General features: G+C 44.1%; 1 protein-coding gene across 2 annotated transcripts in view; it reads left to right on the forward strand.

The window, feature by feature from the left end:
* The window catches only part of LOC140725163 (regulator of G-protein signaling 6-like), a 573527-nt gene that overhangs the window by 1263 nt on the left and 548052 nt on the right, over positions 1-24212 (forward strand). The gene's annotated exons all lie outside the window — the stretch shown is intronic.

A 24212-nucleotide genomic window follows, 5' to 3' on the forward strand; every position in this document is an offset into this window, starting at 1 on the left:
AGGAAAAAAGGTCAAGTTGTTTACCTGGAGAAAGTCTAAACGCTATTCACCTGTCAGAGCACAGCTCACGAGGCGTACGGTTCACTATCTCAACATCAGTCCTTGGCTTCGGAGAAATTTCACTGTCGTTAACACTTAAAATCACCGTGTTTAGTTTGGTTTCTCTGCTTAGTGACACTTTTTCAATAAAATAATTATTTTCTGCCTGGTTCCTAATGTGAGTGGGTGGTGGTGGGCGGGGTGGGTTGTTAAAGTTGTTGCTTGTTTGACATGGATAAACGTGCCTTACCTTTGAAACAATCTTCTTGGTTGGGGCCAGAGGCTGGAAGAGAGTAAAATTTGAAAGACCGCTTTAGACACCTCTAACTGATGTCTGGTGCTGGCGGCCAAAGCACACCGTGAGGGAGCAGGCGCATGATACTGCATATCCGACAGAGGGAAAACTCTTTGGAGGATTCTGGTTAACCAGAAATGCACTTGTCCCGTGGGATATTACACAGGTGACCAATTTATAAATTTTACAATCTTAATGCAATTTTAAAAATCTGATTCTGTAGAAGTTGAGGGGAAAGAAGAGCTTCATGTTTAAAGATCGCTGAACTCTTCAGAGACCTTTGTACATGTAAAATCTATTGATCTATATTAATTTAAATTAAGATATTCAGAGATTGGGTTACTGTAGCTGAGAATTGTGAATTTCTTAACGAAGCCTTCTGTGGAATCTAATTACAAATAACAGATCCACTGGCAATGGTTAGATCATTAATGAACATTGATACTTCCTAGCAAAGCAATCAATGCTTGGCTGTTGGTGAGTAGCAGCTTCAGTGGTATTGATGATGGTAAAAGCTGACAGCTGTGCAAAAGTGCAGTTGTTTTTTTGGATGAGCCACTGCCTCATGTTCCCAGTGTCAGAACTTGTAACACTCAGTTCTCTTGTAATTCTAGCAATGCCTGTTACGGTGTAGCCATTTGTAGGAACCATGCAAGTTCGCCGCTGGACTTGCTAGTTTGTGGTTAAATGAGGAAAGTGAAGCTGCTCGGGTGGAGTGTGTTTGACAGTTTCTGTAAAATCGTTAATGGCAAAAAATGCCTGCTAATGGCCGTCAGCTCTTTACTGCTTTGTTCGAGTGGTTGAATAATGCTTTTATCATATGGAGGGGTGGCTGAGCATGTACTTCCTAATGCAACATCTGGTGGTGCTGCATCCAGTTTTCTTTCTGAACATTAATTTCTCACACTTTATTCATTTAATTACTTCAATGTTATCCTTGTCAGGTTTGCCAAAACCAGCTGCATTTCTATAGTGCCCTTTAATGTAGAAAAGCACCAGAGTTCTTCAGATGTATAAGTAAATAGGATAATAGGTCAGCCATGATGGAATAGTGGAGCAAACTCAATGGGCCAAATGGGCGAATGCTGCTTCTATGTCTTGTAGTCCCATGGACTAAAACTTGGCTCTCCTTTCTCTAGAAGAAAATATATTGGATTCTGGTTAATTGGGACCTGTACATTTTGGCCCATTTAATCAGCTGCCTTAATGAACCAAAGTGTCATGGAACAATTAACAAGGTGTAAAACAAAATAAGACATACTACTATTTAACTGAGTAACAAATTATGTATTTAAATGAAATACATAACAAATCAGAGCATTACCAAAACTGCTGAGGCCTCCGTCAGTCAGTGTTGACCATGGATATTTCCTCCTAGCTGTCTAGACACACAAGCCAGGGCGGTACGATATGAAGAGCGAGCTGTTGCCCATGTAGCAAGCTCTCCCTCTCCATGCATTTGAAAAACCTGAAGGAACAGTGAGACTGATTAGTTTGGTACCAGCAGCATCGCAGCAGTTGCCAGTCAGCATTGAACTCAATGTATGCCTGCCTTAGCGACTCCAGCTCCGGATATTTCCCTTGGGGTTTATTCTCGAAGCCTTCCCGTGACTGGGTATAGCCACAAGGCAAAGGAAGTCTGAGATCAGAGTTTCCCTTTCCCTCAATGAGCTGCCAACCATGACTGGTTTTTAAGACCAGTAACCTGCCTTTGCCCCTTCTCCTGTCGGTAGCAATGGTTCTGCCAGGATTAGTAGCTAAGCCACATATAAAGGCCAGGAGCTGGACTTGGTTGTCAGAGGCTATTTGAAGCGCATGCCTTTGGGAGCATTTAATAGTTGGTGGGAGCTTGTCCCACTACCACCTCCAGCTCTAGCAACCTTAAGGAACCAAAACTAGTAACAGTATATAATACTGTGTAATAATAGGCATCCATTAATCTCGAGAGACCATGGATTTGCGCCTTGGAAAGTTTCCAGGGTGCAGGCCTGGGCAGGATTGTATGGGAGACCGGCAGTTGCCCATGCTGCAAGTCTCCCCTCTCCACGTCACTGATGGTGTCCAAGGGAAGGGCAAGGGCCGATACAGCTTGGCACCGGTGTCGTCACAGAGCAATGTGTGGTTAAGTGTCTTGCTCAAGGACACAACATGCTGCCTTAGCTGAGGCTCGAACTAATGACCTTGAGATCACTAGACCAACGCCTTAACCACTTAGTTCCAATAGTTATTGATGGAAGGATTCATCCAGTGTACATAGTGAACAAAATCAGCACAAACACCTGGTGCAGATAATGGACTGTCTTCATACAATGGAGAATGATTGCATCCTCCAAATTCAAGTTGATTGTTGATACCTTCAAATGTTTCATAGTTCCTAACTTATTGAAGTAGTGAAATTGTTTCATTTTCACTCCTGGCTGTTTCTGGCATCTTCAAGACTGAATGTTTGAAACTGTACTCCAGTGAGCAAAACAATTCAAAATTGTCTTGTGACTTATTTTTTTGCCAAGATTCGGTGACAGAAATCACTTCTTTTTGAACACAAGCACCCACAACTGATGCAATTTAAAAATGGGTCATTCTAATCATGGTATAGCGTCTAATGGCCACACAAGTGTGTGCAACTGATGCCATTTAGAAACTGTTCAGCAACAGAATCCTGTCCCAATTAAGCAGCATAGTGTCCTTAGTAAATGAAGGGAATCCTGGCAATTTTATCAATTTGCTTTTGTTCTTTCAGAGTTGTCCCAAATAAGCGGCTTCCCTGATTAACCAATGGCCCAATTTACTGGAATCCACTGTATGTGCAAAACATTTCAGCATTCTTCTTTTTTGATGTAGGTATTTCTGCATTTGAGTAATTTAGAACCTGTAAGCTGTATCCTTAAATCATTGAAATATTCATTAAGCAATTCATTTCTTCTTGCCTTTTGTCACCATGGAGTTGAAATTACTCGTTAAATTTGAGAGTAATATAGATAATAGATGCTAATTTTGCAGTAATGGTCTAATGTGAACTATTCTTTTAAAATGGCTGGCAGTAACACGAGGGGATTATCCAACATTTAGAATGTGGAAGGCAATAGGAGCAGGATATTTCACTGCTACAGGTATTGTTCAGCACCAGTTCCTGAATTATGCCATTCTTGATGAGACAATTTTTCTATCACCCCTAGAAGTTAATTTTGCTGAGAGCAGTGAGGTTGTGGATGCTGATTCCATGCAAATTTATTTTGCAAAATTTCCGGTGATTTTTGTCCTGAAGGTATTGGAGTCACTGATGATGCCTGCATTTATTGCTAAGTAACTTTAAAGGACATCATTCCAATAGCCTACTTCAAATGGCTCCTGGACATGTGTAGATCTTGATACTTCTTATTCCTCTTTTCTAGTCGTAAATGTTAGAATCATACAACACCTGGAAGAAGATCCTTTGGCCCACTGAGTCTGTGCCAACCATTAAGCACCCCATTACACTAATCATAAATCATTTTATTGTCTCCACATTCCCATCAGCTCTGCCAGACTCTCCTACTCACCTGCACAGTCGGAACAATTTACAATGGCCAACTAAACTGCCAACTCATTGTTTTATGAGGAAAGGTTGAGTAAGTTGGGGATTTTCTCGTTGAAGCAAAGAAGGATGAGAAATATTTTGATAGAGATTTTTTTTTTTGAAAGAGGTGTACAATATGAGGTATAAATGGTACAGACAGAGTGGACAGCCAGTGTTTTTTTTTTTGTCCCCAGGGCAGAAAAGGTTAACACCAGAGGAGATCCTTTTAAGGTGAGTGGAGGAAAGTTGAGGGGAGATGTCAGACGTTCAAATTCAATTATCATTCAACTGTACATGATTGCCTATTAATACAGCCAAACTAAACAGTGTTCCTCCGGGGCCAAGGTGCAAAACAGAGCACCAACAGTCATATACAGCACCAGGCACATATACGATAGCAGCAAGCATACAGTCACATTTAAAAAAAAATATATGTAGCCCAATTCCCTGAGTGACATGTCTTGCAGATGGATGGAGCCAGCAGCATTGCAGGAGTTGCCAGTCAGCAATTGATTGTCATCAAGAACAAACCCTCAGCCGTCTGCAGATGAACCTATGCGGTCCACCCTCTTCCCCACCGAATGAACATGGTGGGGGGAAGCACTGACAGGAGGGGCCTGTCCCGAATCCAGCATGGATGCCGTGCCACAGCGCCTCTGATATCTCCTCTTCTGGGCGGCTACAACAGTTGAGTCTGCAGCATGAGGCTTAGTCCGTGCAGCCACCCCGCCATCGGACTTTCCAATAAATCAGCAAACTGGGCTTGCAGCATTCTACATTACCAATGTCCAATAGGGTCTTACACTCACAAGAAAAACGTCCAAGACAATTGCTCGCAGTTAGATTGCACACTGCCTTTGTGCACCGACTCTGACACCCTTCTACAGCACGTAGCTCCAGAGCTTGCACAACATCCAGCTCCCCTGCTATCGAACAACTTGCTGATGGGGTAGACCCACTGTATCTGAAGTTCTTAATGTCCAGCAGTGTCTTGTGTTCATAAAAAAGATGTTTTAAAAAAAACAACTTTGGTTGGCCCTGGTGTGGTTGCTGCTCCCCGAGCACGCTGTCGGATTATTTTTACGCAGAGATGGCACTGCCAGGAGTTGGTGGTAGAGGCTGATTCGTTAGGGATATATATAAGTCTTTATAGCACATGGATCAAAAGAGAAGTGGTGGATTATGGGCTATGCAGAAGGGAGAGGTCAGATTGACCGTGGAATAGGTTGAAAGAATGGCACTACATTGTTAGGATATGGGAGGTTAGCAGAGCTCCCAAACACTCCCAAACTTGCTGTCCTGCATGAGCTTATTGGATAGTGATTTGCATTTGGAGTCCTGGTCGGTTTTCTTCCTTGCCTCTAATCTAGGAGTATTATATTCATTGGGGTGTTTGTACTGTCTCGCTGGCTGACATCACAACAGAGGCTGATGCTGAAATTGGGATTCTTATCATTATAGTTCCTCTTTAATTGCACTAACATATCAACAGTTGGTGTATTATTTATCTTCTACAGATAGCAGACAGAAAAATAAACCTCTCAAACCCCAAAATCCCCCACCCCTACAGTGGGTCCAAACGCCACTAACACGGTGATCTCTGTGGGGGGCAATCACTGACCGGGTCCGAAGGGCACTGACCTGGTGATCTCCATTGGGGGCAATCACTGACTGGGTCCAAACGCCACTAACACGGTGATCTCTGTGGGGGGCAATCACAAACCGGGTCCGAATGCCACTGACCCGGTGATCTCCGTAGAGAGCAATCACTGACCGGGTCCAAAGGGCACTGACCTGGTGGCCTCCATTGGGAGCAATCACTGACCGGGTCCAAAGGGCACTGACCTGGTGGCCTCCATTGGGAGCAATCACTGACCGGGTCCAAAGGGCACTGACCTGGTGGCCTCCATTGGGAGCAATCACTGACCGGGTCCGAAGGGCACTGACCCGGTGGCCTCCATAGGGGGCAATCACTGACCGGGTCCGAAGGCACTGACCTGGTGATCTCCATAGGGGGCAATCACTGACCGGGTCCGAAGGCACTGACCTGGTGATCTCCATAGGGAGCAATCACTGACCGGGTCCAAAGGGCACTGACCCGGTGGCCTCCATAGGGAGCAATCACTGACCGGGTCCGAAGGGCACTGACCTGGTGATCACCATAGGGAGCAATCACTGACCGGGTCCGAAGGCACTGACCTGGTGATCTCCATTGGGAGCAATCACTGACCGGGTCCGAAGGGCACTGACCTGGTGATCTCCATTGGGAGCAATCACTGACCGGGTCCGAAGGGCACTGACCTGGTGATCACCATAGGGAGCAATCACTGACCGGGTCCGAAGGCACTGACCTGGTGATCTCCATAGGGAGCAATCACTGACCGGGTCCGAAGGGCACTGACCTGGTGATCACCATAGGGAGCAATCACTGACCGGGTCCGAAGGGCACTGACCCGGTGATCACCATTGGGAGCAATCACTGACCGGGTACGAAGGGCACTGACCTGGTGATCTCCATTGGGAGCAATCACTGACCGGGTCCGAAGGGCACTGACCTGGTGATCTCCATAGGGAGCAATCACTGACCGGGTCCGAAGGGCACTGACCTGGTGGCCTCCATAGGGAGCAATCACTGACCGGGTCCGAAGGCACTGACCTGGTGATCTCCATAGGGGGCAATCACTGACCGGGTCCGAAGGGCACTGACCTGGTGATCTCCATAGGGGGCAATCACTGACCGGGTCCGAAGGGCACTGACCTGGTGATCTCCATAGGGGGCAATCACTGACCGGGTCCGAAGGGCACTGACCTGGTGATCTCCATAGGGGGCAATCACTGACCGGGTCCGAAGGGCACTGACCTGGTGATCTCCATAGGGGGCAATCACTGACCGGGTCCGAAGGGCACTGACCTGGTGATCACCATTGGGAGCAATCACTGACCGGGTCCGAAGGGCACTGACCTGGTGATCTCCATTGGGGGCAATCACTGACCAGGTCCGAAGGGCACTGACCTGGTGATCTCCATAGGGGGCAATCACTGACCGGGTCCGAAGGGCACTGACCTGGTGATCTCCATAGGGGGCAATCACTGACCGGGTCCGAAGGGCACTGACCTGGTGATCTCCATTGGGAGCAATCACTGAGCCCCTTGGTATTCACCTCACTTCTTCATTCTTCCTTGCTGCTTTGAGATGGAGTCATTTGTGACCCCGCGTTCCGTCTCTGGTCTTCTCCACGAGTCATCTTGTGTTCTTGGTCCTTTTTGGGTCCTCACCTCCAATCTCCATGAGGCAGCTCTCTAGATCAGCAGAGTGCTAGATCACGCGATCAAGTACCAAACTGCAAGTCCCAGGCTCCAGCAGTTTCTGTAATGCAGCCAAGACATAAAGAACAAGGAGGGTTGGAAAAGGTGAAATAATTTAAGTGACATGCTATCTGGAAGATATCGCTGAGGAATCGTTATTTGCTGGTGCTATCTTGACTGGTACTTTGAATAGTACATGTGTATCTTTGTTTTAGGATTGAACTACTCTCTTATTCATGACTGTTGTTGTAACAGATGAGCCTTATAATCAAATGAAAGGCTGGTAGAGGGATGAGAGTTGTTATTGGTCATGATAGTTTGCACAGAGCTAGATTGCATCCTGGTGTTCACAAGGAAACCGAGTAAGAATTTTGGAAGAGAAATGAACTTGCAGGGGCATGGGAAAAGAGCAAAAAAAAAGGTTTCCATGCACTCATTGGGCTGAATTAATATTGTAGCTTCCAAGTGCAAAAGAATAACTGTACTATTTTATTTTAGGAGAAGGATATAACTATTATTTACCCCATACTCTCTGATCTCTTTATATTTCACTGCTTTCTTTAGCAAGGGCAAAGGTGAGGTCTCTTTTGACTTTATAATCATAAGCTTTCAGCTTTTATAGCAAAATACTTGAATTTTTGTTTCTGTCAGATCAGCCAAATGTTTTCACATGAATGAATGATTTTGGTTCAAAGTAAATTTAGTATCAGAGTGTTTAAACTATATACAGACTTGAGATTCATCACCTTACAGGCAGGCACAAAATAAAGAAACCCAATAGAACCATTTTTAAAAAAAGACTGTTAAACACACAATGTGCAGGGGAAAAAAAAACAAATTGTGCAAATAATAAAAGTAAGTAAATAAAATTCAGAACTGAAATTCATGAAAGTGAGTCCACAGTCATCAGTGCAGCTGATTGAGGACCCTGTTAGTTACAGGCCACATCCTCTGTTCAGAGCAGAGATGAGTAAACCTTCCAGAGCAGTGAGCTGAACACTAGCCCATCCCTCTTCTTGGGCCCAAACAGCCTGACCTTTCCAGTCTTAAATCTGCCAAACTTTGGGTCATTCCTGGCTCTTGGAACTGTGCCCTTCCACTCCACTATGCTCTTGGGCCTGGGACCAGCTGCCTCGATTTGGCTTGAACCCAAACTTTCCAAACTGGCCTGGCACTTAAATCAGTCAATCCTCAGTTCCTTCCTTGCTCTCAGACCAGGGCCTGGCCACTTCGATATGTTCTCAGACCTGGACCCTGCCACCTTGATTCAGCCTGTAGTGAATGTTGTGCAGACAAATCCAACAGGCTCTAACGTCCCATAAACAGTGACAAAATGAGGATTGATTTATCCGTCATCTTTATGTTTAACGTTAGATGAAGGAGTATTTGCAAGGTCACAGGTACCCTCCCCATCAATAATTACAAACAACAAACAAATCTAATGTGAGCTAAAGAATCTGTGTACACCCATGCATGTTTGGACCATCATACTACGGACTCATGCACATGTCCTTTCCAGTTGGCCAAACTTAAATTTCCGTGATTTGGATTTGCCAGAAGCAGTTTTCCTTTCTTTGAATTGTGTATGGTCATTCTTAACATCAATCTGAACCATCAGAATGAAATGAAACCATAACACTTATTATTTCTGCCTCACAGCTCCATTGACCCTGGTTTATTCCTGATCTTGGGTGCCAGCTTTGTGGAGTTTACACATTCTCCCTGTGGCTACATAGGATTCTGCAGTTTCTTCCTCTGTTTCAAAGATGTTCCAATTGGTAGGATAGTCAGTTATTGTAAACTACCCCTCAGTTTATAAGTTTGGAAGGAAAATCAGTTTAGAGTTGATGAACATTCAAGAGAGAGTAAGTTTTGGGGATATAACTGGGGTGCTGGGACTGCCGAGACTGCTCTGAGAGCTTCCATAGACTTGATGGGCCAAATGGACTTCTAAATTGTAGGATAATATAAAACAAGTCTAGAGGGCCACAGTTTAACATTTCATTCAAAGGCAAGCACTTTCACAAATCTGCTATGTCAGCATGGTTGGATTGATTAAAAGCGGGCCCTCAATTCACAAGTTTCCAGCCTGGAACTGAGAGCTTCTTCCTGGCTAAGTACCTCTTAAGGTGGACCAAAAGTCAATGTCAAAAGTGCATATATTATTGAAGTATGTATACCTTATGTTTTTTTCTGCCTACAATACAACAAAACACAATATAATCCATGAAAACTCACTCACAACAAAGACTGACAAACATCCAATGTGTAAAAGAGGACAAATCATGCAAGTAATAAAAAAATACATATCATATATAGAACATGAGCTGCAGGGTCCCCCAAACTGAGTCTACAGGCTAACAGTCGAGTGAAGCCAATTCGGGGGCCTAATGCTATAGGGCAACAACTGCTCTCGAACGTGCTGTTGAGGGACTCGTGACTCCTGCACCTCCAATTCAATGGTAGTTGTGAGAAGTGAGAGTTACAGGTCTCACACAGGCAGACGGTGGTGAACATCGGTTCATTTTCCACTCTGAGGCCTTGAGGCTTTAGTCTGGCCAGATGTCTGCTTCAGCGATGGTCGATACATGGGGGCTGACCTAAAGTCCACTATAATTGGCTCCCTTTTGACAACCCTATCAATTGCATTGTTTCTGGGCTGGTATCTCTACCTCTCCTCAAATAGCTCTGACCAGATAGGTGCAGCAGAAAACGACATAGAGAACAGATGTTGACAGATGACGTAGAGAACAGATGTTGACCATAAAAAGCACAAGAGACTCAGCAAACTCACTGACAGCCATGAGATGTGTGTGGTTGTCAGAAGTATCAAAGCTATTTGTGGTCCAGACACTAGAGTCCCCATCCTAATTGAGAGTCAAGAACAGAGATGAACAGACTAAGGGCAGAATTTAGTTGATGTCTGCTGAAAGGACTTCTTAGCTGTGACTCTGACCTTGACATGTTTGCTATTAACTCAGTCCCACCACATTCTATTCAGTTGAGATTTGAGCGATTCTTGATTGACAAGGTAAAGCCTTGGGAGCAGACCGTCCACAATGAACTTCTATAGTTCTACAGTGAGAATCACTTTCTGTGTATGGGAAGAGGAGGATGTGCTAGGGAACCATGGAGGTGCAATAATCATGAACATTTCCAAGTCCATTGGCAGTAACTCCCTGCTGTCTGATCACTTTGTGAATTCATCCAACTATAGGCACAGTGGACATGATCCTCATCGTGTGACAACTTCAGGAGAAAATGTAGGAAGCAGCACCGCTCACTGTAAAAGCCCTTTCTAGACCTCTAGTTTTTTTTACTTCATCAACTAGGAGACACCATGAAGCACCTTCCTCAAGTTCAGCTTGTCACAGAAATGTATCCGCATTGCATGCTTACTTTGTGAAGCATGCATGCCATGATCCTAACCAATGGATTTACAGCAGAGTCAACATACAAGGTGTTGAGGAGTTATATCCTCAACACTTCTTATTCTTTGGCATTGCAATGTTGCATCCCCCCTCCTTTAACAAACTTTCAAGGGAATGGAGCTGATCTTCAGAATTGATAGGAAGCTGTTCAACCAATGGTGCCTATACTCCAGCGTTAAGGTTATCCAAGCTAGTTTGATGCATACGTGTGTGTGCATTTGGAGACTGAATTCCAAGCTTTTGTCAACTCGTTCACTGAAGCATAGGAGAAGATGGACCTTGCAGTGAACATTCATAGATGAAAGTTCTCTGCCAACCTGTATCTGGTGGGCAATATCACCGTTGCAAAACAGAGGTTCATGGGGGACTCCTAGAAAAGTGTAAATTATGTCACGTATCTTGGAAGCTGTCTGTTGAGAAAGAGAGCAATGGAATCACCATCTTCACTGCCCTTGAAAGATTGAGGAAAAATGTGTATGAAGATCAAGGCCTCAGACCTGGTACACAACCTACAACAGTGATCCCTACCTGCCTGTGTGCTTTTAGAATGCTGGGTTACCTACAGCAGGCATGTCAAGGTGCTGGTAAGATGCCATCAATGCAGTCTACACAAAACCTTCTAAATTCATTGAAAGGATAATTAAACCAATGTCAGTGCTCTCTCTCTCAGGCCAGTGTATGCTGTATTGAGGTTCTAATTACACTCAGTTAATAGCTCTGGGCAGGACACATAATTTGCTTGCCCAGTACTGGGCTTCCTAAACTGCTACTCTGTCCTGTTCTATCACAGGATAAAATTATCAACTGGACAGAGGAAAGGCATAAACGTCCTTGAATAAATGCACTATCTCCACTGACTCTTGAGAATATTTGTCTCAGGATACATAATGTGGAGAAAGAGTATTTAGGAAGGTATAGAGAAACTTAATTCCATATATTAGGAACACAAATATAGATAAAATGATATTTAGCCAGAAAGAATGCAAAGGAGATTTACAAGGATATTTCTGGACTTGGGACTGAGCTGTGGAACAAAGTTGACCAGGTTAATGACCTTATTGAAGCATAGGAGAATGAGGGGTGGTCTTACAGAGATTATAAAATATATGGTAATTATAATTATATGGTAAATGTTGTAGTCTTTTCCCCAGCATTGGGGAATAAAGCTCTAGACAACATGGGCTTAAGGTGAGAGGGGAGAGGTTTAGTAGGAACCTGAGGGGCAAATTTTTCACCCATAGGTTGGTCTGTATATGGAGTGAGCAACAGAGGAAGAGGTTGAGATGAGTATACTAACAACATTTAAAAGACACTTGGACAGCTATATGGATAGGAATGGTTTTAGAGCAGGGGTTCCCACTGACTCCTCGTTTATTGGTAGGGGTCCAGGGCATAAAATAGGGTTGGAAACCCCTGTTTTTGAGAGATATGAGGCAAATGCAGACAAGTGGGCCTTGCTTAGCAGGGACTTCTGGTCAGGATAGTCTAGTGCACCAGAAGGACCTGTTTCCTTGCTCTACGTATGACTTGATGATTCAGCTGCCATCTGAACTCTAAGTGCATACTTAAAATTTTTAGACATTTATTTAAATAAGTGAAATTTTCTAAATGGTAAGGTTTTAATGAGTTAAATAGGTGGGCTGTTGGGCAGCGCGATTCATTAGGCCAGAAGTGTCTGTCCGTGCTGATTCGCTAAATAAATAAAATTCATCTTCAGTCCTGAATGTTTGACACCATTTTGTTTTAGAGAATGTATTATTGCTTTACTCATAGCTATCCTATTTGATCCTAGTGTGCAATCTTCTAACTGAACTAAAGTCCTGAGATCCAGCCTTTAATAGCAAGATGATTCACACAGTATTCCTGTACACAAGTAAACCAAAGAAACTCATCTGCTTATTTTTCTCTTTTAATCTGTGTAATTGATATTCTGTCAATGTGTGGAAGCTCAAAATGCCTGTAGTTGTCTGTTTGATGGTCTCTGAGGTTCTTATAGATACATTTATTTTCCTATACAACAGGGTCATGTCTTTCTCAACATTCATGGTGCCATCAGTTCAATAAATTCTTTTACAATGCGTTAATGTATTATTTCCTGATGATGCCATGCATTTATGAACTCTTTCGAGGTACAAACGTCTCACTGTCCAGTGGCTGCAGAACCGTACACTGCGGTCCTTCTGCACAAAGCCACTCGGGGCTGCGCCGAGCTTCATTTCATCCCTCAGCAGGTACTCCTGGAGCATGTCAGTCAGCAGCGTTCACTCACAGGAATTTCCTTTTGTAGGAAAACCAAGTTCTGTGCATCTTTCATCAAGTTGGTGATCTTCCAGCTTTCTTGAACTTTATCTCAGTATACGAAGAGCCCACAGAGTCTTCTCATACGCAGCTGTTAGAGCAAACCATTCCTTCCTTTCCAAACCACTTGGCAAACATGCAGTCAGGAGGTGGTTAATCACCTCATCTGTATTACAGCTGTCTAGAATGTAGTGTGGAATGGTATTCAGGCTCCAACACGCATGAGTGATCTGATGGGGAGAGCCCCTCTCACTGCCAAGTGAGCTCTTGATGCTTGTTTGTGAATTCTGGTGATGACACATTGATTTTGACAGACTGCTTAGGGAACTATCCCACAGGATCCACCATCTCCTTCACCCTTGGGGTCTGCAGGAAACTGTGCTGACTAGTTGATGGATTTGTCGTGAAAAGTATTTTAGTTACAGAAACTATTCTCCAAAGGTTAGGTAGTGTAACCAGGTCCAACTGAAGGGAACATTGCACAGCAATACCCATCCTTCACAGCATCAGGGACAGGGAGAAGCTCCGCATATTGTGACACCGTGTCAGCGTACTCTGGGTTTATGTACAGCTTGATACAGCTAGTACCTGAGTTTAGTCCAAATTGAGGGCAAATGTTACTGACTTACTGTTGGATGCAGTAAACCAGATCTAGTATGACCATTTTACAATCACTCTTGTGACACTATTTACTGTACATTCAAAGCTTACCTGCATTTTTGATTTAATTTAACTGCAATCTCATTAAATAGATATTAATACTTAAGTAAAAAAATGCACCTTAGTTTTCCAGTGAAGCTTTCTTTTAGGTTTTTTTAAAAAACTACTTCTGAGAGTCTATAGTAAAGTTGCCAAATAACTTGAAAGTAATAGGACAGATGTTTAAATTACTCATTAAATATCAGGAGTGGTTTTGGTTCAGCTCATTAAATCCCTGAATTATCAGGTGATTGAGTCTCATTTGTAATTTTAAATGCTAACATCTTTGCTATGGAAAAGTTTGTTTTTGTTGTAATATTGTCATAATTACAAAAGCCTGTGTTCCTAAAGTCAATAAATACTTTAAAAGCCACCTGCTGTGTTTAGGCAAAGTAAAGCTGGGAGCTCAAGCATACTTGCTTAAATGGAAGGTCTACTCAAAATGCAATTCACTGGATGGAGTGCCTTCTACTTGAGATCAAAACAATCAACTTGGTCTCATATCTGTCTATTATTATCATTTTATCACGTTTTAATTACTGCTCTGTTAAATTCCTTACACCAATACCATGGCTTTCCAGCTTCTCTTTGAACTTGGTAATACGTGCCTGCTTATCCACTGATATTTTTGTAAAATAATTTGTTTAATGCTAGGATATGTTGCTTGTTTGGAATTAATTGGTCAGTTAATGTGGCTGTGTTTTTCCACTAATAAATGATTAGCAAGATTTTGTATAAACTGTTGTATGGACCCTCAAGCGTTTGGCACCCAACCAGAAGTTAATAAGTTGCTCCATTTCTTGGCACTTAATTGCCTCAGTAATTTAGATTTAAATGATTAAGCTGTGGTCTATTAAACCTAGTTCAAGGAGCCTGATTTTTCAAACATTGTCAATTTACAGTTAAAATGGCTTTCTCTTCATACCATCTTTGTGGTGAAATTCAAAGCTCATCTGACTCCATCATGCTCATTTCTTTAAAACTGTGGAATTTTCTTTTTACCTCTGTTGCATCCTGATGTACTTTATAATTCCACAAGACTATTTTCAGGAGTAGCACTTACTTTTGTGCACCAGGTTGCCCACCTTAAAATCCAGGTAGTTATCATGCACCTTGATGATATAATAAAGTTGTCAACATTCTGACTTGGAGCTCTGCAATCCACAGCCTTAAGGAAGAGGACAGTTCAGTGGCAACCTCACACACAGACATATTGAGGATCTTCTATTGCAGTCTATAAATCAGCAGATCCTCAATATGTCTGTGCGTGAGGTTCCTACTGAACTGTCCTCTGTGGATCACAGAGCTCCCTCTGCGAGCATTTTGGAAGAAGAAATGCGAGCGTGTCTCTTCCTGTTTCACGGTGCTGACCCTCGATCAGAAAATGATCTTGGAGGATTTGACAGTGAAGAGCTGCCAGCTAGGTTTCAAAGTTCTCCAAACTGCATACTCCCTTTCTAGCTCCTTAATGTTCTCTGGGGCCAGCAGGTTGACATTCAGCTTCCATGTCCCCTGGCTGTCGTCTTGTTCTCCTGTAGGTCGCAGGTGGCTCAGAGGAGGCATGGTCAGAAAAGAACAGTGGCGTTGATGGATCTGACTGTGTTGGGCTCTGACACAAAGATGAAGTTGATCCGGGAGTGGGCTGAGTAGCCCTATCATGACCAGGCTGTGCTGCAGGGGTGTTGAAGGTGTCATGCGGCTCAGCTATTTTAACTGTTTCCATCAGGAGCTGCTGTCCGGCTTGCAGTCTGCACTACCAGATCGTCCAGCTGCATTGATGATGCATTTGAAGTCACTAACCAGAAGGACTGGCCAGGATGTCACCAGCAGCAGTGGGAGCTGCTTGGGGCCGGCAAGTCTCTGTCTCTCTCAGTGGGTGAGGAGTACACCTTTATTAGCCAGAGTGGAGTGTCTCAGTACATTCCATCTTCCATGAGGAGCCCCCACCACTGCCCCCCACACACACACACACAACCTCTCTGACGTGGGTGCCTCCCCGTAGCAGAATTCCCAGGCCAGAAACGCCACAGTTATTGCCCTCTGACCACACAGACAATCCATGGCGCCACCATTCTGAGCACCTCTGATAGTTGCCGAGGTGTGGTAGCCCGCGGATCTGTAAGGAAATCGCATCAGCCTTGATCCTGTCCAGTTATTATAAGGCATTAACACATCTCTCTGTGCTCTTCTCACTGCACATGTTCAACGACGTTAGTTTTATGTCCACGACTGGAGTTTTCGATTCACAGTCCTTATCCATTTGTCACTCGGTCTGAGCCATCATGTCCACAGCCTTGGCGAACTGCCCCACTGTTTATGGGCTCAGGTACTGAGGATGATCCTGCCTCGGGTGTGGCATTGCTGCTGGTGTGCCGGGGGGGGGATGGAGGTGGGACATTGGTCACTGCTCTTTCTCCGACATCTTGCACTGGTTGACCCGCGCCCTCCACTTCTTTGGGCTGGGGTGCGCCGGATGCTAGTCTGCTCCCAGACTCTTGGAGCTGGGGGCCAATGGCCTCTGTAGAACATAACACAAGACATTCTGCAGCTGCCGGAAATCAAAATGAACACCCACAAAATGCAGCATAAGCAGCACCTATGGAAATGAATAAACAGTTGATGTTTCAGGCCGAGACTCTTCTTCACGATTTGAAGGGAAGGGGAAGACAGCAGAATAAAATGGTGAGGAGAGGGTGAGAAGGATAGCTAGAAAGTGATAGGTGAAGCCAGGTGGGTGGGAAAGGTGAAGGGCTGGAGAGGAAGGAATCTGATAGGAGAGAAGAGTGGACCATAGGAGCAAGGGAAGGAGGAGGGGACCCAGTGGGTAGTGATAGGCAGGTGAGAAGAAGTAAGAGGCCAGAGTGGGGAATAGAAGAAGAGAGAAAGGAGTATTTTTTTTAACCAGAAGGAGAAATCGATGTTCATACCATCAGGTTGGAGGCTACCCAAATGGAATATAACGTGTTGCTCCTCCACCCTGAGAGTGGCCACATCATGGCACAGGAGAAGGTTTTGGACCAGTATGTCAGAACAGGATTGAGAACTGGAATTAAAATGGTACAACTCTTGGTTTCCTGGAATTGGTATTGATTGGGCACTGTGCTGCTCAGTCTCCCTGGCTGGGAGTTGGTCAGCAGAATTCATTCCCTATCCGTATTTACTTACTGGCTTCCTTCTACATTTTTCTCTTCCGTCTGGTGCTTCCTCTGCCTGCTTCTTTGGTTTCCTATGCTTGTTTCATCCTCAATGAGCAGACGTTGCTGGCCTCTGTTTGCTGCCCTGCTCTTTTCTCCCCATTACTTATATTCTTGGCAGCCCATTGTCTCTTGGATGGTGTCTCCCGTGACTTCTTCCTCTTCACACCCTCCATTCTTCTCCTTTTCCCCCTGCCCTTCCCTCCTCAATGGACTCCTTCTCGTCTTGCAGAGGGGCCTGGAGGTTTGAAAGCTTCAGGTGATCCGCCTGTCCTCTGTCACATCTCATTTTCTGTGTTGGCTGTAGCCTTTGTGCTGGTGGTGTGATCAGCATTTGTGTGGGCATTATCAGTGCTAGCTCCCCCTCATATTGCCTGTGGGTAGGTGGCAGCACGTTAGGGCAGGCTTTGTAGGGGTGGCCTGCCTCTCCACACAGGTTGCAGTGATTGCTTTCCTGGCATTCCTTTGTCTGGTGGTCTTCCTGTTTGCAGTTCTTACAGATCACTGTACTGCATTGGGCCGTGACATGTCCAGACTTATTGCAGTTGAGGCACAGCCTGGGTTGACTGGCATACATCATGTTACTGTGGTTCCTTCCACTGGCAGGCACCTGCTGAGGGAGGGTGGATGTTGGAACGATTTGAATCCACCCTCAGCTTGACCTTCATCTGTGCTCGCTTGTACAGATCCTGAACGTATCTTTGATGTCCACATAGTTTCCTGCTCCCTCAATGTAATGGGCCAGGAAGGCGAGGATGTCCATAATAGGTTAAATAGGCACTAGGATCACATGCTCCTTCTGGGTGGCAATGGTGGGGAGTCTTCATTTGTGACAGCGGCACTTCATTCCACTTCTCCTGAATTCTGAAGGATCCTCTGCCATCCTGCCGCGTACTTGAAGGGGATGTTGAAGAAGCCATTACCTGTGAAGTCTTGGACATTGTAGATGTCCTTCCCATCTAACCTGCAGCCCTTGAGCAGGACCTTCCAAATGAAGCAGTCCCTGTTGAAGAGATTTCTATCACTGAGATCCTTCAGTGCAACTCAGCTGGTGTTTCAGATCCCAGGTCCTCCAGTCATTGGTAGATGCAGCCATTTTAATTGGGCTGATTGCTAGGAAAGGGCATGAGGTTTTGCCCAAATATCAGCAGGTCAAACTCTTATTGGCCCCTTGATCACACCGAATCTGTCTTCTGTCATCAATGTCAGCATCCTCAAAGATCCACCAAGATACTACACTTGATCTTCGCCAAAAGGAAATCAAATTTGTGTTTCATGATAATGAACTGTCCAATGTCACAGGATTTTCAGAGAGCACTCACTGATTAAAATAATTGCTCATTTTTTTTTGTACAGTTTGGTAAAACTCACGGTCGGACAGATAAGCATCAAGATGTTAATGCACTTGTGATTGTTGAAGCTGTTTATGAATCAGTTTCCAGCAATTGGTTTTGTCTGGTCAGAGATTTCACAGATAGATTTATTCTGCAGTTGAATCTGTCTGTAATCTTGTTGGTGCATAAAGACATTAATTAACCAATAGTGTTAAAAGTTACATTTCTTTAAGTCCTTTTCTCATTCTTTTTCCTTCCACTATTTCTCCATGTCTGTCCAACCATTCATTCAAACGATCACCAGTGATTGTCAGTGGGACCTTGAAGGGCTAAATCATCATTGATCCAATCAAAGCATCTTGCTGTAATCTAAATGCTACAAAATGATTTCCTTCCCTTCTCGCAAGCCTGCTAGTGTGCTTTAGTATTTCACGAAGGATGCTAGTTCCCACAGAGAAGTGTATAACATAGATTGGTAGCACCTAGTTAAGTGAGAGGAATTTGGAAAAAAATGAAATTTTCAATGCAAGGCATTCCTTAATCAGGAATCAGTGGAAGTGAGTGAGAACAGATGAGAGATGAATGGGAACTGATTTATGGAATCGGAGTTCAAAGTTAAAACTTCAAAGTAAATTTATTATCAAAGTACATATATGTCACCATGTACTACCCTGAGATTCATTTTCTTATGGGCATTCACAGTAGAACGAAAAATACAATGGAATAAATGAAAAACTATACACAAAGATCAGCAGACAAGCAATATGCAAAAGAACTGTGCAAGTATACTAAAACATAAATAAATAAATAGATAGATAGATAGTGAATAAATAATATGGAGAACCTGAGTTGTAGAGTCTTTGGAGGTGAGTCCATAGTTTGTGGAATGAATTCATCATTGGGATGAGGGAAGTTATTCTCACTGGTTCAGGAGCTTGATGGTTGAAGGATAATAACTGTTACTGAACCTGGTGGTGTGGGACCTAAGGCTCCTATACCTGCTTCCTGATGGCAGGAGTTTTGACTGGCTTGAGTTTAAGGAGAATGGGATGGGATGGCTCCAGGATGGTAGTGGACTAGACAGGTCTAGAGGTAAGACAGGCATGGATTGAAGACTTCAGCAGTTGCTGAGCAGAGGCAGGAGTGTATTTTGAGCAATGTTAGGTGGAAACAACTGGTGTGAACATTACAAACAGTTGGTATCAGTCACTAGGGAATAGAGTTTTTGATGAGCTCATTCTGTCCAACATTTAGTTGGAGAAAATTACTCCTCCAGAACTTACTTTTGGGTAAATGCAAACAATTAAAGTATAACAGACAATAGACAATAGGTGCAGAAGTAGACCATTCGGCCCTTCGAGCCTGCACCACCATTTTGAGATCATGGCTGATCATTTACTATCAATACCCGGTTCCTGCCTTGTCCCCATATCCCTTGATTCCCCTATCCATTAGATACCTATCTAGCTCCTTCTTGAAAGCATCCAGAGAATTGGCCTCCACTACCTTCCGAGGCAGTGCATTCCAGACCCCCACAACTCTCTGGGAGAAGAAGTTTTTCCTTAACTCTGTCCTAAATGACCTACCCCTTATTCTCAAACCATGCCCTCTGGTACTGGACTCTCCCAGCATCTGGAACATATTTCCTGCCTCTATCTTGTCCAATCCCATAATAATCTTATATGTTTCAATCAGATCCCCTCTCATTCTCCTTATTTCCAGCGTGTACAAGCCCAGTCTCTCTAACCTCTCTGCGTAAGACAGTCCAGACATTCCAGGAATTAACCTCGTGAATCTACGCTGCACTTCCTCTACAGCCAGGATGTCCTTCCTTAACCCTGGAGACCAAAATTGTACACAATACTCCAGGTGTGGTCTCACCAGGGCTCTGTACAAATGTAAGAGGATTTCCTTGCTCTTGTACTCGATTCCCTTTGTAATAAAGGCCAACATTCCATTAGCTTTCTTCACTGCCTGCTGCACTTGCTCATTCACCTTCAGTGACTGATGAACAAGGACTCCTAGATCTCTTTGTATTTCTCCCTTACCTAACTCTACATCGTTCAGATAATAATCTGCCTTCCTGTTCTTACTCCCAAAGTGGATAACCTCACACTTATTCACATTAAACATCATCTGCCAAGTATCTGCCCACTCACCCAGCCTATCCAAGTCACCCTGAATTCTCCTAACATCCTCATCACATGTCACACTGTCACCCAGCTTAGTATCATCAGCAAATTTCATCTAAATCGTTGATGTAAATCGTCAACAGCTGTGGTCCCAATACCGAGCCCTATGGCACCCCACTAGTCACCACCTGCCATTCCGAGAAACACCCATTCACCGCTACCCTTTGCTTTCTATCTGCCAACCAGTTTTCTATCCATGTCAATGTCTTCCCCCGATGCCCTGAGCTTTGATTTTACCCACCAATCTCCTATGTGGGACCTTATCAAATGCCTTCTGAAAATCGAGGTACACTACATCCACTGGATCTCCCCCGTCTAACTTCCTGGTTACATCCTCGAAAAACTCCCAACAGATTAGTCAAGCATGATTTACCCTTGGTAACTCCATGCTGGCTCGGCCCAATCCTATCACTGCTATCTAGGTATGCCACTATTTCATCCTTAATAATGGACTCTAGCATCTTCCCCACCACCGATGTCAGGCTGACAGGTCGATAGTTCTCTGTTTTCTCCCTCCCTCCTTTCTTAAAAAGTGGGATAACATTAGCCATTCTCCAATCCTCAGGAAATGATCCTGAATCTAAGGAACATTGGAAAATGATTACCAATGCATCCGCAATTTCCAGGGCCACCTCCTTTAGTACCCTAGGATGCAGACCATCTGGACCTGGGAATTTGTCAGCCTTCAGTCCCATCAGTCTTCTCATCACTGTTTCCTTCCTAATGTCAATCTGTTTCATTTCTTCTGTTACCCTATGTCCTTGGCCCATCCATACATCTGGGAGATTGCTTGTGTCTTCCTTAGTGAAAACAGATCTAAAGTACTCAGTAAATTCTTCTGCCATTTCTCTGTTTCCCATAACAATTTCACCCAATTCATTCTTCAAGGGCCCAACATTGTTCTTAACTATCTTCTTTCTCTTCACATACCTAAAAAAGCTTTTGCTATCTTCCTTTATATTCCTGGCTAGCTTGCGTTCGTACCTCATTTTTTCTCCCCATATTGCCTTTTTAGTTAAGTTCTGTTGTTCCTTAAAAACTTCCCAATCATCTGTCCTCCCATTCACCTTAGCTCTGTCATACTTACTTTTTTTTTTAATGCTATGCAATCTCTGACTTCCTTTGTCAACCACTGTGGCCCCTTTCCCCCCTTTGAATCCTTCCTTCTCTGGGGGATGAACTGATTTTGCACCTTGTGCATTATTCCCAAGAATACCTGCCATTGCTGTTCCACTGTCTTTTCTGCTAGGATATCCATCCAGTCAACTTTGGCCAGCTCCTCCCTCATGGCTCCACAGTTTCCCCTGTTCAACTGCAACACTGACACCTCCGAGCTGCCCTTATCCTTCTCAAATTGCAGATAAAAACTTATCATATTATGATCACTACCTCCTAATGGCTCCTTTACTGCAAGATCGCTTATCAAATCCTGTTCATTACATAACACTAAATCCAGAATAGTCTTGTCCCTGGTCGGCTCTCGTACAAGCTGTTCCAAGAATGCATCCCGTAGGCACTCTACAAACTCCCTATCCTGGGGTCCAGCACCAACCTGATTCCGCCAGTTCACCTGCATGTTGAAATCCCCCATAACTACTGCGACATTACCTTTGCCACATGCCATTGTTAACTCCCTATTCAACTTGCACCCAATATCCATGCTACTGTTTGGTGGCCTGTAGACAACACCCATTTGGGTCCTTTTGCCCTTACTGTTCCTCAGTTCTATCCACACAGTACTTCTCCTGACCCTATGTCCCCCCTTGCAAAGGACTGAATCACATTCCTCACCAACAGGGCCACCCCACCCCCTCTGCCCACATTTCTGTCCCTACGATAGCACATATACCCTTGTACATTCATTTCCCAGGTCTGATCTCTCTGCAGCCATGTCTCCGTTATCCCAACAACATCATAATTACCCATTTGCACCTGGGCTTCAAGCTCATCCGCCTTATTTCTGACACTTCGTGCATTCAGATATAGAATTTTTAGCCCATTTCTCCTCTCTCTGTTTGAATTGCTGCCTATTATGCTTAACCCAGCTCCCCGAACTCCCATCGGGCTTTATGCCCCTAGAATTTTGTTGTCCTTCCTAAATTTACTTATTCTTTCAACACATTTAACTCCATGTTCCGTCAGACCATCCCTCTGTACATGTGTCCTCCTTATCACTTGTTCCGCCTCACCTTTCTCTACTACACACTTAATATTCCGGAACCGTGGTGGAATGTCAATATAGTTGATAGGAAGGAGAGCTGAGTGTTATCATTTTACATGGAGGAATATGCTGTGGTCAGAAGAGATAGCCAGGTTGCAAGGCGTAGATGGGAATGAGGTAGTTGGGAAGAACCTTATAATACATTGGCCTAATGACATGCGTGCACTTATCTGCAACAATTTTACAATTGCTTTTTTTCTGCAGCAATTACCAAAACCAGAATACAACAGCCCTCCTCCTCTCACTACTTGCACAGCTAAGTGAGTTACATGGGTCAGTCTGTAGGTGAAGTGTTTGTTTGATCTTTTCCTATAAACCTCCACAGGTTGTAGGTTTCAGAAGTTCAGGGGCTACTGGTTACTCCATGAGGACACAGAAAATGGGAGGAGGAGAAGGCCACCAGGCCCCTCAAGCCTGTACTCCACCGTTCAGTTTGATTGTAGCAGCTCTGTGCTACTCTCATCCTTTGTTCCAGTCCCTATCACTCTCAATTCTTTGTTTTTTCAAATAGTTACATATCTCCATGTTTGATGTACATAATAATCTTGCTTCACCAAGCACAGAGGTAGAGAATTTCTGAGATTCACTACCCTTCGAGGGAAGAAATTTCTGAACACGACCCTCATTTAGTAACCATGGCCCTGTGGTTTGTATCTTGCCTGCTGATGGAGATTTTATATTACACTGCAGCTAACAGTAAAAGGAGATACTCCAATATGAAGGTGGCAGAACATGCTGAGAGTGATTAGTAAACCAGATGGGACTCTGGGACTCAAAACCAAAGTCATAGAATGAAAAGGTTGGGAAGTTAAATTGATTGTCTACAAACAGTGATTAAGCCATAACAAGAGTTTTGCATCCTTGTTACATTATAGTAACAAGGATGTGTGCAGCCTAGAGAAGTTAGAGAGGTAGAATGATAGGTGATTTCAGCTGTATAGTTAGAAGTTAGACTTGTTCTCTTGGAGTAAAGAAAGTTGAAAGGAGATTTTCTACAAGTATGTAATTTAAGATTGAGTATTAGATGAAAGGAAGCTGTGCCCATCAAGTGAATGGTTCATAGACTAATGCACTCAGATTTTAAAAAATTGTAATGTGTAGACAAAGGAGTATGTGAAGAAGAACTTTAGGCAGGAAGTATTTGGGACCCAGAATTTATTGTCTGTAGGAATGTTGGAAAATAAACCAGTTGGTACCTCTGGAGGAGAACTGGATAGTGTTATGAATGTACCACAGCTCTGAGGGGCTGAAGGGTGCGGGACCAGCCCCCTCCTTCCGGAGAATCGCAAGATCGCTATTAATTCGGGTCTTGGACCATTGTTCTTAGAGACACCTGTGTGAATTGCAACTCTATAGTACGTGCCAGCTATCAGGGACATGGACACCCTCGGGCAATGTGGGGTGGGGATTGTATCACCCTACCTTGAGTGACATCTACAAATCTGCCAGTCACGATAAAAGGGGACAGCAGGAGGCAGTAAGCCAGTGACGCACCAGACGGAGACACCATCGCTCATCGCTCCCTTAAGGACGGGAAGCTGTTTGGGAGCCACGTGTGATTCGGTTCCCCTAGCTAGGGAATCGAGTGGCTGAAAAGGATTCCGAACTGACAACGGGGAACTCACGTTCCCGATTCAATGATTTGAG

The sequence above is a fragment of the Hemitrygon akajei genome, chromosome 3, assembly GCF_048418815.1.
Source record: "Hemitrygon akajei chromosome 3, sHemAka1.3, whole genome shotgun sequence".
In the NCBI taxonomy this organism is placed as follows: Eukaryota; Metazoa; Chordata; class Chondrichthyes; order Myliobatiformes; family Dasyatidae; genus Hemitrygon; species Hemitrygon akajei.